The 15710-nt window shown below is 44.2% G+C and overlaps 1 protein-coding gene across 1 annotated transcript in view; it reads right to left on the reverse strand.

Moving 5' to 3' along the window:
• The window catches only part of ESRRG (estrogen related receptor gamma), a 640029-nt gene extending 627272 nt beyond the window's left edge, over nucleotides 1-12757 (reverse strand). The window contains exon 1 of the mRNA XM_032288597.1: nucleotides 12555-12757. The gene's annotated coding sequence lies outside the window, so the exon portion shown is untranslated. The remainder of the gene's footprint in view (nucleotides 1-12554) is intronic.
• Between the last annotated feature and the right edge of the window lie 2953 nt (nucleotides 12758-15710).

A 15710-nucleotide genomic window follows, 5' to 3' on the forward strand; every position in this document is an offset into this window, starting at 1 on the left:
TAGCCCGGAAGTGACATACACATTTTGTTGTTGAGAGAAATTATTTGATCCTAACTAGATGCCAAACAGGCTCGGAAATGGTATCCCCCTAACAGTCACTTCCCAGCAGAAAAGCTATCCGACGGAAATGGTGCATGAATCTTTGGTGAAGCAGTGGCTTCAATAATATTCTGCTTTGTTTCTCATGGAAATGAAAAATGAAAAGGAATAGATAATATATCTAAAGTGTATCATGCCTAAGGAACCCTAAATAATGTTAGCACTCACCTTCTTCCTCGTCATTCTCCTTCTTCTTCCATCCTACATACACTTCTATTATGTACCGAAAAGGCCTTTAGTTTTTCCATTTCAGCGTATTAATTACATTCTTGCCTTCATATACAAAATTTTAAGCACAATTCTTCCTTTTTCTGCTCCACCAATTCTACCTTTTTATATTCACGTGTATGTTCATTGTAGCCCTATTCATAATAGCAAAGGCATGGAACCAACCCAAATGCCCATCAATGATAGACTGGATAAAGAAAATGTGGTACATATACACCGTGGAATGCTATGTAGCCATAAAAAAGAATGAGATCATGTCCTTTGCAGGGACATGGATGAAGCTGAAAGCCATTATCCTCAGCAAACTAACACAGGAACAGAAAACCAAACAACACATGCTCTCACTTATAAGCGGGAGCTGAACAATGATAACACATGAACACAGGGAGACAACACACACTGGGTCCTGTTGGGGGAGTGTTGAGGGGCGTGGCAAGTGCATTAGGGAAAAGAGCTAATGCATGCTGTGCTTCATACCTGGGTGATGGGTTGATAGGTACAACAAACCACTATGGCACATGCTTACCTATGTAACAAATCTGCACATCCTGCACATGCACCCCCAAACTTAAAAAAGTAAAATAATAATTTTTTTTAAATACCCATTTTAAAAGACCAGCCTCAAAGCAATCTTCTGGAATAAGCTTTCTCTCATTCTTCATGGGCTCCCTTTGAGCCACTATCACAGCACATATAACCTTTGCATTTAGCGCTTTCCAGATGTTGTTTTGATATTATAACAATATGTGCACTCACCTTCGCTGACTATCTCTGAGCCTAATGTGTAAGCTTCCTGAAGGCATCAATTGCATTTAACTCCTCTTTGTTCAAAATGATCAAAAGAGTAAACTGAATTTAGACTTTAAATGGAAGACACCAACACTTAGAGATTTGAGATCTCCTCGCAATGAATGAAGAAGTAAACGTTTATTCTGCCACTCCGGAAAGGAGGAATAGAGCAGTTTGTCCCAAGTATTTACTCAGGTGATGACTGTCTGAATTACTGGGATAGTACTATTTTTCTTGATTTCACTTTGTATATCCATGAGGAAGCATGTGCGGTAAGACCTGCTTATGAATAAAGCATGTGCTTAACGAACAATAAAGCAACATATCTTTAAATATTATGATACCTAAGAGAAACAAACAGTTCTGAAGAGGCTTCCTTAAGCACTCTCTATGTGCATCAATCAAGGTGGTGATGTGGCAGTTTTCTGGGTAATTTGATAAATGTCAACAACCAAACTATTTTAATCCATCCATCAGATGAATACACCACTCTTGAGTTATCTGAGCACTTGCCAAGTCACTTTGTTCAACTTAGTTATAGCCACTGCCTGAGGAAAAGAAGAATTAAGAAAAAAAAAACAAGGTACTGGAACTTAGGTAGCTCACTGAAAATGCTTATATTTTCCTTTATCCAACAATGGTCCTTATAAAAGTGGGCAATACATAGAAAGGAGGTATTTTTCAGCAAATTAACTCATTCTACATCCCTAGACAAAGGCTGGGTATCCCTCAAGTAGTAAACAGCCTTCTGTGTAACAAGATGGTATGTGATTCCCTCTCATGCTGCCCATCTCACACCAAATGGTCTAAGATGGCCTCAGAATTCCTGAAGCTGAACAACCCTCTGTCTTAACCATCACCCAGCTGAAGAGACCAGAGACACATCCAGGGATCCACTCCATGTCTAAGTTCTCACTCCAGGGCCTCTGAAGATAGCTCAGGGCTGATCTGTATCCCGAATACTAGCTCTCTCACAAGTCTGCCCATTGCCTATCCTATATCCCAGTGCTCACTAGGATATCAGAACAAGACTACCCTGAGGAGGGAGGGAAGTGGGATTCCATTTTTATAATATACTCTATATCCATACCAGTACCACAAGGGTACTGGGCCTTCCAGGGGTCACAGGATTTCACGGGAGTATCCCATATAGCACTAGACCTGTGAGTTACTGTCCACACAAATGATGCTGTGATAAATATGGAAAATATCACATACCATAGTCCTCTCTCAGATATTCACAGTACATATTGGTACATACTTGACTCTGAAACATCCTAGAGTGATAAATCCATTTTTGAGTTTATTGTTTCACAAATGTATTTGTCTATAAGAAAAATCTTCAGACAAAACACTTGTTGACATCTTCCCTCCATAGATTGTGGGTTGGGTCCATGAGGTGAGGAACCATGCCATTTTGTTCATTTCTTTTCCTCAAGTGCTTAACATAGTATCTGATATTTTAATAAATATTTAACAAATTAATGAATATTGTGTGGTAGTAGGGTCCTAAAGAACCAGATTTGTAAAACTACAAGTTAAAAACATCACATATCTATGGACTACTTCAAGTAAGAACAACCTCCCTGAACTGGAAGATTACTTGGAATCTATTTAAATCCCAATGTGCAAGGAAACATTAAAAATACATTGGTATTTATTAATATCATATGTGGTCAGACAGCTTCTTCTTTCCTCTCAAACTGTCTTTTCTTAGTATCAAAATAATCTAACCAAATATTTCAAGATGTTTGGTATCTAGATCCCTGATGCTAAAATTTTCTGTGTATGAGAACTCTTGAGGGTATTACTGAAATTTCTGAGTCCCAGCAATTCAGTATTTCTAGAGCAGGGCCCAGGGTGCTACAGTTTCCACAAATAACCCAGGTCATTCTGATGTAGGTTTGTGGATGGAATGGACCCTCGGAAAAGCTGATCAAGAGATACTGGGGTAGAGGAGGCCTGAACTTGTTATCAGAGGCCTGGGTTTGAGTCTCAGATCAGCATCCAGACTAGTTGTGAAGTCATGGGCAGTAATCTCTAAGCCTCACTTTCTTCTCTGTGGGATTCAAAATACATTTCTTTACCTAACTACCTAGCTACTTACCTCACCCCATAGCACTGTGTAGGAAGAACGTGTCTATAAAACTCTACCTTGAAACCTAACAGATACTTAACACATACTGTTCAATAAATCAATAAATTTGCCATTATTTCAACATTCTATAATATTAAATTATATCACACCTGTGATACAGCACAGAAAGGTTTTCTGCTGGTTATTTAGACACAGATAAAATGGCTGGACCAACTATGCTATACAAACCTGTGCCATCAGCCTAGCAAATTCCATAGTACACTTGGCCCATGTATATGGACATAATGCTGGCCAAATCATGGTGAGGGTCAAGCTATATGACATTGGCCACAACACATCGAATATTAAAATATTTCTTCTGTTTGGTACCAGATCTTCAAAAAGCAGACTCTTTAATATTAAGTAGGCAAATAGCTAGAGTAAACTCGGCTTGGTATAGACACATGTACAAAAAGAAGGTTCCTGCTAATCAAGTAACCGCATTAATAATAATTAACCATTGTTACAAAATTACAGTGCACTGGAATACATGTAATGATGATATGGTACTCTACATATTCAATTATCCCTCCATTCAAAAGACTTTCTGGAGCCTACGCTACTCAGGCTAATTGCTATGAACACTGCCCAACAGCACTGCATGAATACTTTGAAAGCATTAGACGTTGGGTTGATTATTTCCCAACTTTGTGGCATATTCCGAAGCCTGCTTTTAAATAGATCTGATATTACTTATTATTTACCTTTTGTGCATAAAATAATGAAATAAATGCTAAAACCGAAAAATCTCTGCTTAAAAGATTATTAGAGATTTCCAATTAGTGGGGTGTCAACGATATTCCCTGTATATTGATTTATATTCATTTGCTTTTTGTGTCGGTGCTTTCTACTCTTCTGATTTTAAACACTTAAATTGTAAATGCCTGTCCAAAGTCTCATTGCTCTGTGGTTAATGCTAACAGCAAGAGAACTTTGCAAAGCTAAACTCATGCTACAGTGTTCATTTTCTATGTGAATTACTGCCTTTTGCTTATATGTTTTGGTCATAAGCTATCTTTTGTGCCTTTGTCTTATGTTTGCAGTAACAAACGTGATTAATGACAGAGCTTATGTAGGTAAACAGGTGAATAAATCATGCCAAGTTTGGTGACCCTATCAAAAGATGGCCTTGAAACTCACCTCCAGCTGATGGTTGCCATAAGAGAATGCAGGAGAGCAGCCCCAGCATTGCTAGACCTTCCAATGTTTCAAGAGAAGTCTAATGCATAATAGGTACTCAATAAGTATTTGTTGATTCAATACAGAGATTCAGATTTTGTTCTGAAATCTCTAGATCATTTTATTCTATGCAGCATAATGTGGTAGGTAATTGAGAACATGAACTCCTGAGTGAGACTGCCCGAGTTAAAAATCTAGCTCTGCCACTCATCAGCTATGTGACCTTGGGCAAGTTACAGAAAAACTCCATGCCTTAGTTTTCTAACCTGTAAAATGTGGGGAAATAATAGTACTCACTTTGTAGAATTGTTTAAGTTAATTTTAAAATATTTTTTAAATCTTGGGGCAATATCTGGTAGACTCTAAGTGCTACATTAAAAAGAAAACACACTACAGCATCCAAATTTCTTTAAATATTCCTCATATGTAGAAAACATTTTCACATATGTTATTCCTTTTTGTCTCTACAATCATTGTCAGATAAAGGTGTTATTCTGCAGATCAGGAAACTGAATTTCCCTTGGGATACCTTAGGATGTATTCAGGTGACAGCCACATATGTGCTTGTTGGCCATGCAAGAGCACTGTGCCCAGGTACTTAAGAAGTATCCAGGGGTTTGCCCATTAGCGCACTCCATAAAATGACCAATACAGCAGTCTGATCCAAGACCTCTAGTGGACAAAATCAGAGGTCTCCAAACCAGTGTCCATCATAAATTTTCTTACTCAATAACTAAACAATTAAAATAAAAATCTCATCTAAACCACTGCATTGGTTATTTTTAATCAATAAATATTGCCTAAAAGCAACCAATTCAAAATAATAGGCAAAGCCTTTACATTTAATAATATCCATTGATATTCTTACTCTTTTATAAGTTTTGTCTTAAAAATGTTTTGCAATGATTTAGTTTCTCTTCTCTCTGACTCCAAGAACTTTCAGTAACTTTACAAGCATGCCATCTGACTACTGCCGCCTGTGTGTTAGAAACTGCTAAATTAGAAACACTGTGTCAACCTTTAGATTTTCCTGGTTGTTGTTGGTTTAAGGCAGCTCCTTAATGTTATTTAAACAGAGGAGATTATTTGAAATTTCTTGGTAGATGAATTTGATAATGATAATTTAAAAAAAATAACTACTGTCATCCTGAGATGAAAGATCTCATTCATAGGCTAGACACCTTATCTGAATAACTCAGGACTTCTTCAAAGAAAAAGGTCAATGTAGTCCTACCTGTTTCCTTTTCTTGAACAGCATTAACTTTACATACTCCCTGATAATCTGCATTTGGTAAAGTTGATTGGGCATTAAAGAAATGTCTTCTCTTTACTAAGAGTTGCAAATTTTTGTTTTGTGTTGTGATTAATCTGAGTCTTTTCATTGATACGTAATGTCTTTATTGTTTAAAATAACTCTCCTGTCTCCTCAGGCTGAGGTAGGAGGATCACTTAAGTCCAGAAGTTGGAGACAAGCCTGGGCAACATAGTGAGACCCCAGTCTCAAAACTACTACTGGGAATTCATCAAAATTAAAAACTTGTATGAATAACAGAGCACTATCAACAAAGTTAAAAAAAAAAACCCACGGAATAGGAGAAAATACAAATATGTGCAAATCCTGTATCTTAGGGTTTAATATTCAGAACATATAAAGAACTCTTACAACTCAACAACAAAGAGACAAAAACCCCAATTTAAAAATTGTCAAGACTCTGAATAGACATTTCGCCAAAAAGAATATACAAATGGCCAATAAGCACATGAAAATATACTTGGCATATTTATTAGTTATTAGGGAAATACAAATCGAAATGACAGTGAATTACCACTTACACCCACTAGTCTATCAGAAATAAAGCAAAATAAATGTTGATAAGGAATGTAGAAATTAGATCCCACATACATTTTCGGTGGGAATATAAAATTATGCAGCTACTGTGGAAAGCAGTATGGTGGTTCCGAAACAAAGTTAGACCCAAGAGAACAGAAACCGTATGTTTAAACAAAACTTTGTACACAGGTCTTCACAGCAGCATTATTCATAATAGCTCAAAAGTGGAAACAACCCAAATGTCTATCAACTGATGAATGTGTAAATAAAATGTGATATATCCGTAAAACTGAGTATTATTCAGCCATAAAGAGGAATAAGAACGGACTCATGTTACAATATGGATGAACCTTGATAACAAGTAGAAGTTATACAAAGATAATGAGTGAAAGTAGCCAGATACAGAAGGCCAAATGTTAAATGATTCCAATTATAAAATGTCCAGAATAGGCAAACCTAGAGAGACAGAAAGCAGATTAAGGCTTGGCAGTGGCTGAAGGGGAGGGAAGAATGAGGAGTGACTGCTTAGGGGATGAGGTTTCCTTCTGGAGTGATAAAAATGTTCTGGATTTAGATGCTGGTGATGGTTGGACATCATTGTGAATGTAGTAAAAAAAAAAAAAAAAAAAACCCACTAAATTATATTCCTTAAAATGATTAAAATGATAAATGTGATGTTATGTGAAGTTTACCTCACTAAAAAGTAAGTATTTACTTGAACCCCCAGTGGAAGAAGCAAGAAGCTTCTTCTTCCCATATAAAATAATGTCACACAATATATCACCCAAGTGACTTTAAGGAGAATACTGCATCTACGTCTCGATCAGCAGCTGAAACGTTGTCCTTATTCCCTTTATTTCACTGTGCCACTTATCATTTGCCCTTTAATATCATTCTTGGTTTGCCATATCAACAGCAGAAACTGCAACTTTACTTATTTACTTATTTATGTAGAGGAAGGCCTCACTATGTGGTGCAGGCTGGAGTGTAGCAGTGGGATCCTAGCTCACTGCAGCCTCGAACTCCTGGGCTCAAGCTATCTTCCTGCCCAGCCTCCTAAGTAGCTAGGACTACAGGCATGCACCACCATGCCTGGCTAATTTTTGTTTTTCTTTTTGTAGATAAGGGATCTCGCTGTGTTGCTCAGGCTTGTCTCAAACTCCTAGCCTCAAGCGATTCTCTCCCTTTGGCTCCCAAAGAGCTGGGATTGTAGGTGTGAGCCACTGCACTGGACCTGAAATGTCACCTTTCCTGATGTTACATCTCCACTTCCAAATGTTCACTGTCAATAGTTTAGCTAATTTGGCAATCATCAATTAATGAGTATGTGTAAAAATTTTCTCTCTTCTAAATTACATTAAAATGTTTAATTAAAAAATAACTGAATATTAATTATTCTGGTAAAAGGGGGATATAATTTTTCAGAAATAAGTAACTTGAATATTCTTTTAATTTATATGATATCAATGAATCAGAAGCAATGATGTATTTGACAGAAAAAAATAAAGAACATTGGAGCCTAAGTATTCATCAAGCCTTCCTGAAAAAGAAGACACACATTTTCTACATTTTCCCCCACAAAGAAATGTCTTTTTTTTCTAACTATTAAGACATTGGCAGTAAAATATAGCTTAAATAAATGAGTCAATAGAATATACTATATTGCCCCAAATTTAATTTTTCTGGATTGTAAACTCCTGTCAAATAGGTTGTACAGGTGGATATGTTGAAAAAATCTCATTTAAACACATATTTGTTAAAGCAATTAATGGCAGATTCAGTTGAATTAGAGAATATAATTCTAAAGAAGTATGCTAAAGTTAAATGAAAATTTCTAAAAATAAGTTCAGTTGTCCATTAATTTCAAAGGTCCAATTTCCTGACGCAAATACCCAACCTATGATTTTTAAATACCTCAAAGAAAATTTCTATATAAAAAGTCATGTTTATCTTCTATGACATGTCTATTTAAATGTTCATATAACCATATTTATTAATGACCAGGTTTATTCCAAATAGGCAGAAAAGAAAAAAAAAAAAAAAAAACAGTAAGCAAGCATTTGAATAATTCAGGTTAAAAAAAATCTCCACTTTCATCTCAAGTATGTGTCTAACTCAGGTGAAAGCAAAGGCAGTTTTATCTAGAACTACCTGGAGAACTGAAGTGGGAGTAATCCTGTCCCACAAAATCCAAACATATCTGGTTCATGTGCTGTTATTGTAAGGAAATTTGAGAAATACAGCAACTGAAACCAACCTGTTGAAGGTGACCAAGAACTGGATGAAAGTAAATGCTTTTCTTTTCTGTGAAAATGAAGTGAGATATTGGAGGGCGCAGAAGACCTTGCAGGCTGCATACATATTCAGTGGTCAACATCTAAAAATGCTCAGCCAGAATACAGCCCTGAATGTGTGGCTAATATAGTCACATAATCAGAGAATTCTATTTCTTCACTTAAGGGGAAAAATTTGAGTTAAAATTGGTGAGACATAATAGGAGAGCATCAAGTTAATTGAATTTCCTTGTCAAAGAGTCACTTAGTTCTCTGGGTTCTCCATAATTCCCTCCCTCCTGCCATCTGGATTTCAGGCCTCCGCTCTTTGCCTTGAAATGTGTAAATTTAATGATCAAATAAAATATTGGAAGGAGATTATACTCAGTTCCTCTACACACTCATCATTAAGAAAAAGAAATCCCAATAAGGGAGAACACAAGATTAAGAAGACCCCATTGCTGGCTCTCTGGAGTTGCTGACCCAAGAAAGATGGTGCTGGGAGTCAGAGTAGAAAAGGAGGGAGCAAAGAAATTGTTCCAATTTTTAGGAAAAGTTTAGCCATTGCCTTCATCCTTCCACACCCAGTAATATGTATGTAGGTATGTATGCACATATGTATGTATGTAGAGAGAGAGATCTCACTATGTTGCTCAGGCTGGTCTCCAATTCCCAGATTGCAGTGATCCTCCTGCCTTGGCTTCCCAAAGTGCTGGGATTACAGGTGTGTGAGACATTGAGCTAGGCCAAGTAATTCTTAATTCCAGTCAAAGATCTAGCTGGGAAAAGGGAGAGGAAGAACTGGAATTGGTAGTCAGGCCATTTTAGTACACACAGCCATGCTGGTAGGGAAGGCAGGATGGCGGCTGAGGGATTGCAAATGGGATTGAGAAGCATGGGGGATTTTAAGGCGCATAAAGTTATCTTGGTCAGGGATGGTTGAAGCTGATTATAGCATCCCTGGCAACTTAGCAGCCAGTGGCACCACGAAAAAACACAGTTTAGGAACTGTCAAGAGATTATGCTTTGATTATTGGTAAAATGATGGCCACCACTTATAACTGTGATCTAAGGCCATAGAAGAAAAGCAGGGCCCGTGTGCAAATGGGAACAGGTACCCTCTTCTAATTCTGCTTGCATGGAGAACAGTTGCCTCTTCTTGGGGGGTTACAGGTGCCAGGTTACTCTCTCCTTGCCTCTTTTTGGATGCTACAGGTCACAGATCTGAAGTCATTGTAAGAGGACAATTCCTCTTCCTGACATTTTCCAGAGTTTCTTGAAAACGAGCTAATTTGGAGGAAATGAAATTTCTTTTCTTCACTAACTGATTTGGAAACAAATGGGTCTCCCCATTCTCTGTCACCACCACCCTTCCATACCCCAAAAGTTGTCTAGTTTTGTCTACATGGTGGACATGTCACCTTTACTCACAATGAAAAAGAGAACTTGGGGTCCTTCCTGTCTAGAACCCCAGATTGTGAACCCAGGGCTCTAGAGGCCACGCCACAGAGGCCTATTGCGGGGAAGGACAGGCCAGAAAGGAACCTGCTGTCGGGAGCACGAACTAGAAAGATATGGCCAGCATTGCCGCATAGAGAGCTGAGCAAGTGAGTCTCACAGCCGGAGCAAGTCACTTCCCTAGGCGACTGAAGCTCCCTAGTTCTAAGATTCCCGTCAAAGGCGGGAAAAGTTCCAACGTTTCCCCAAATTTCTAAAAGCGGAATGAATGATTTAGACTAACACTCCGTTCCCACCGCTACCAGAAGCCTGGCACCTAGCACCCCACCTTCAGGACCCAGAGTTTATGCTAAAGCAAAGTTGCTGGAGGTGTTGGGAACCTGCACTCAGGCCCTCTCCAACTTTGGCCAATACTTGAGCGATGCGCATCATAGAAACATTGGGGATGGAGTATTTAAATGTGTCTGAAGGTCCTGAGGGTCGGGAGTTGTGGAGTCTAAGAAATGCCGGTCAATGCCTGGGCAGACGTATGCTGGCTAGCTGGTCAGTAGCCGGGGTTGTTCTTGGCTAACTCCTTCGCTCGAAAGTTGTGGGCTTTTCAAACTGAACAAGGGGGAAAGTTAGCAATGTTTTTTTTTTTTTTTTTTTTTTTTTTAACTGTGCTTTTCCTTTATCGAGTCTTTCCCTTTTCCTCTGTACTTCTGCCTTTCTTATTTTGATCTGTTCTCTCCTTCTTTCCTTCCCTTCCCCCTGGGGCTTAGGGAAAAGACCTGCCGCTAAGGTAAACTCTCAACCAAAGAGCTGAGCGCATTTACTGTAGCGGAACGGGGCTGAGGGCTACTGAGATATCGCACCTCCAGCCTCTGAATTCCAGCATGCAGAGTTCAGTGCCACCGGTTTCTGCCTAGGATGATGTACTGTTTCACACCTACCCATATCCCCAAATGTGGCTCAGTTAGTGACAGAAACTTTTTTCTGCTTTTAACTTGGCAGTCGAGTTTTGGAAAGCGGTTTTGGGAGGGCCGGGTTGAGAATCCGGGCAGCTCAGGGCCAGCTGTAGACGCCCCGGGTCCTGTCTGAACCAGACTGCGGCTGCAATGTGAGCTTGGGAGGGAACTGGGGATGCGGGCTGGGAACAGACCGCACCTCAGCCCCCAGGGTTTCTGTGACGGGGAACTTCAGGCACAGGAGCTCTGGGGAGTAGGTCTGCTCCAAAGGGCACCGACACAGACCGGTGCTGAATCTTCTTTCCCTGCCAGTCTATCCACAAAGGCCGCCTGGGCACTTCTTGGGGGATGTAGCTAAAAGAGGACTCTAACCGTGACATCTACTGAGGAAGGAGAAATTGGTAGTGCCTAAAAAGTTGATCCAGATGCATGCAGTGAAGGTACAGGGCCCTGCGATACAGAACAGCGGTATCCCATTACCTGTTCTTAATTCCTCCCTACCCCCCCCCCCTCTGGCCTCTCGTTTTCAGCTCCACGGGTCCAAGCCTGGGTTTATTTTTAGTTACAAGCTTCTCTACACCCCGTACCCCTCAAAAGTGTGCCTCAGCTCAGGTGGGAAAGGGCACTTTGACCCACCATAAGCGAGTTTACAGCCTGTCACCGCGCACCTGCGAGAAAGAGCGCCTGGCCGCGACTCCGCGCACAGATCGTCCCCCGCGCGTTTGGCGCAGCGACGCTGGCTCCTCTCGCTCCGGGCTGAGGGTCAAGGAACCTCGCCAGCCTGCTGTACCCCAGTCCCCTTGACGTTTGATTTCTAAAACCGTGTAGTCTGTAGCTCTGGCATTTAGAAAAAGAGGACAAGGTCAAGGCCTATGGACCAACCGCCACGATCCGCTTGTACCTTTGCTCTCACGGCATGCGAGTCCTGCCCCGCAGCCGCTGGAAAATGGTGTCCCAGCGCCCAGTTTACCTGAAATTCAGGGACCTGACCCTGACTCTATTTCCGACTAGCCCCAGCCTGAGCCCATGTCCTTCCTCTCCTTTCCTGGCTTTCCGCCCAGGGCAGTTCTGAGATTTTGATTAAGAGAGATCTGTCCCCGCACCGCAGAGGGACGGTCCCAAATGGCCAGGCTTCCTAGGCACTGCGTCCTCATCCCGAGGTCGGAGACACTGCGAAAGGAAAGGTCTCCATCTGGACGCACTTCGTCCCCTCCCCCAGTGCGCCCGGCGACGCTCTGGGGCCGGCTTGGGCACGCGCTTTTCCCCCTTCTCACCCCCCACACCGCTCACCCCCGCACAGTTTTATTCCTTATGAAACACACACGCCTACCCCGCCTCCCACGTAAAGGCCAGTCTCCGCTCATTTTGCGCCCAGATGCAAACTCAGCTGGAAGTTGAGAGAAGAGGTGAGGGGAGGGTAAGAGATGCTGCGAAATGAGAATGAGAAGGGAGAAATCAAAGGGGGAGGAGGGACAAGTGTGGAGCTGGAGGTTGAAGGGGCAGAGGCAGAGGCGAAGGACTGAGCAAGGGGCGCGCGTGGCTGAGGCGGCGGGGCTGCTGTGCCTCCTCCTAGCCTTTTCGCCCTCGCGCAGAGAGGTCAGGCGTGGACTCACATTCACCGACTGCAAAACTGCTTTCCTTGCTACTACCAGAGGGCGTTTCGGGGCTCCCCAACGTCTTCTCCCTGGCTGCTTGCCGCGTGAGAGCAGAAATAAAACAAAACAAATCACGGGACCCGACGGAGTCGGGCAGCTGGGCGCCTCCGGGATCGCTCTCACTTTGCACTCGGAAGCCGGCGCGAGGATTCGCGCTGCAGCGTGTAGCCTATAAATAGCAAACTTTTTGACCCAAGCAGCTAACAAATGAGAGGAGCAGGCGTGCATTTTGCTCAGGATCCCCCCCTTTCCGGGGACGACCTGACTCCCACCCCCACCCCACTTGCAGTAGCTGTGAGAGGGCAGATTTGGAGAGAGAGATGCAATTTAATTTTATTAGAATTTACAGTATTATTGTTACTCTCGCGGGAGGGGGGGAGAATCGCACCATTTATCTGACCCTCCCCACCCACCTACCTTTGCTACCCTTCTCCCCCACCCAGCAACTGGCACTGGCTGGGAAGGGCCAAGAGCGGAGCTCCCAGGGAGGTGGCTGCGGAAGCCAGGGGGCAGAGGGGGATCTGGAGCCGGTTTTCCCTCTGGGAGTACTGGAGTGACTGGGAGGGAAAGCGGGAAGCACTTTCAGAAGCTGGCGTTTTCTTGAGGTACTGGGACAGGAATGTAGATAATCCAGAATTCAGAATTTTTGGATGGAAGTGCAAAAGGTGAGTGCAGAAGACACAGAGGAGTTCCTGCAGCGCAGGCTTCCTTTCCCAGAAGCGACAATAACCCACTCAGCAACCTTGCGTCAATCCTACGCTCTAGCCTACTGGGAGGGCAAACGCGGGCACCCGGGTCCCATCATCGCTTGCTTGGGGGTGCCAGTTCTAGGGTGAGCGCGAGCTTCGGGGTGGGGCCATGGGGTTTTGCCTTGGGTTCTTTCTTACTAATCACGCCGCACGCCCTCACCCGTCCCTAGACGCCCTTTTGCTTCACCTGCTGCTCACACCTGCGGACCCACCGGAATCTACTTGACTGGGATTCCTGAACACAATTTACTGCCCTCCTTTCCCCTTTCCTTTTGGCCAGGCCAGATTGTGGGTCGTGATTGTCTCAGTAAGATTTGCATTTTCATTCTAGATGCTTCCTTAAAAATAAAGCCCCCCCCTCCGAAGATAGCAGACACTCGCTCCCCACACCAAACTCCCCAATTCAGGAGGATGCTCCGCTAAATGTCGCACAGAAACCGGGGTCAATAGGACAGTCAACAAGGATGGGTGTGGGGATTGAGGAAATTGAGGATGTTGCAGCTGAAGCCAGGTACCGAGAGAGGAGAGCCCGCAGGTGCAGGAGGTTGCTCTGCTCCTCCGTGGACGCTCAGGCCTGCGTCGTGGGGGCCAAGCCCGCCCCGGGCCTAGCGGCGACCCCTAGCTGGAGGGGGAAGGGAGGGAGTCGAGGGCGGTAGTGCTTTTTCTTTCCAGTACCCCACCTCTGCCCGATGCAGCAACCTGCACCCTACACAGAAGGTCAAACGCCTAACCTCTACTCGTACCCCAAAGGGCGAAAACCAAGCCATGCAGTGCAGTTTATGTGGTGGCGTTGCGGACCCAGTCGCGCCTTTCCTAACACCGCTGCCCACCAGTTACCTCCTCTTAAACGCAAAAGTTTGCACCAGAATCCAGTTTGGAAAGAGTGGGAAAATGCACAAGTGCTAAGGGGGCTGCGGCTGCGGGGTGTGCCCGCCGCCCACGGCTCCACGCGGCGTTTACGCGAATCTCTGCCTTTCCAGTCCCGGCAAAGACCGCGTCCGGGGCGCTAGAAGTGACGGCCCGCGCTTCACAGCCTGGCTCAAGGGCCTGGGAGGCCGCCCTGCCGTCCCTCCGCCCCGGTCCCCAGCGCGCTTAAGGGTACTCGAAGACGGGCTTGGAAGTAGTACAGGCGTCCCGGGACACCGCGGCCGGGCTTGTGAGCCCCACGCCACCTACCTGTCCGGCCTTCCCGCTCCAATTGCCGACCAGGTTACGGAGCCCGGCCTGGAGCCCGCCGCCTCTAGAGGAGCCCGCCCTCGCCCTCCCCCACGCGCCTCTGCTCTCTGGGACGCCCGGCCTAAAGCGGGGCGGTCTCTCGCGGGCTATTGGCTTGGGTCAGCTCCTGGGATTTCCCCAGGCTTTGCGGCCCCTACGTGGATCTAGGCCAGCGCCTCACCTTCCACCCTATTCCATCTCCAGTCCCCTTAGGTGCCCTCGCATCCCTCCTCCAGAGTCCAGGCTTTGAAACTGCAGCAACTTGGCAAAGAAAGCGGATGGGAAGCCCTCCTAGCGGGCCGAATGTGGAGGTCGGGTGGGTGGGTGGGTAGGTTCTCCCGGCATTTCTCAAGGTTCTGGGTGTTCGTAACTAGGGAAACGGGCCCTGTGGGGGCAGAAATGACAGACGCACGGACAAGCGTCCCTGTGGCTGTGTGCAGCGCGAGGTTCACGTCTATTGTTTTGTGCCTCCGGGAAAGCTACCCCGCGTGATAGATCTTTTCAGATCCCATCACTGGAAGAAAAACCCTGGTGATAACGATTATCTCCCGCTCGCGCTATCTCGCCATCGCCCCAATTCATCTCCCTCTCGCTCCAGCCCCTTGCGGAGACGAGGAGGGCGAGGCGCTGGCAGGAGACTGCCCAAGCAGCTGTCCTAGGATGGGGCGGAGAGGGAGAGGCACGAGGCCACCTCATTCGTCCCTTTCTGCTCCGGGTTGGGAGACAGGACACGGAGGGTTTCTTTCTCTCTCTGCCAAGCCTCACGCTTCTTTCAAATGATTTTAGTCTGGTGCTCCGGTCTATCCATATACATTTCCAATCTCATGGCTCATAAACTATTAGCAAAATGGTTTCATTATTCACCTTCTGTATTCTACAAAAGGGAGAAAAGAAAGGAGCGGAAGGCAGGCACAGTGGGGGCGGGGGACAGTCATTGGACACTAGTTAACAATGATGCCGCCCGTGTTTAAATCATGGCTCAGACTGCCTTCTGCAAGCCGACACTCAACAAATCTGGTCGGTTTCCAAGGATCTGCAGCCGACTCCTTCTCCCCCTCCCTCTCTCCTCTCTGTCTCTCTCTCCATCCATCACTATCCATCTCTCCTTAATACTTGGTATTCTGGAAGGACCAGATGAATAGCGGAGATA

This window comes from Sapajus apella, unplaced genomic scaffold (genome assembly GCF_009761245.1).
Source record: "Sapajus apella isolate SASKATOON/1434 unplaced genomic scaffold, GSC_monkey_1.0 scaffold22, whole genome shotgun sequence".
In the NCBI taxonomy this organism is placed as follows: Eukaryota; Metazoa; Chordata; class Mammalia; order Primates; family Cebidae; genus Sapajus; species Sapajus apella.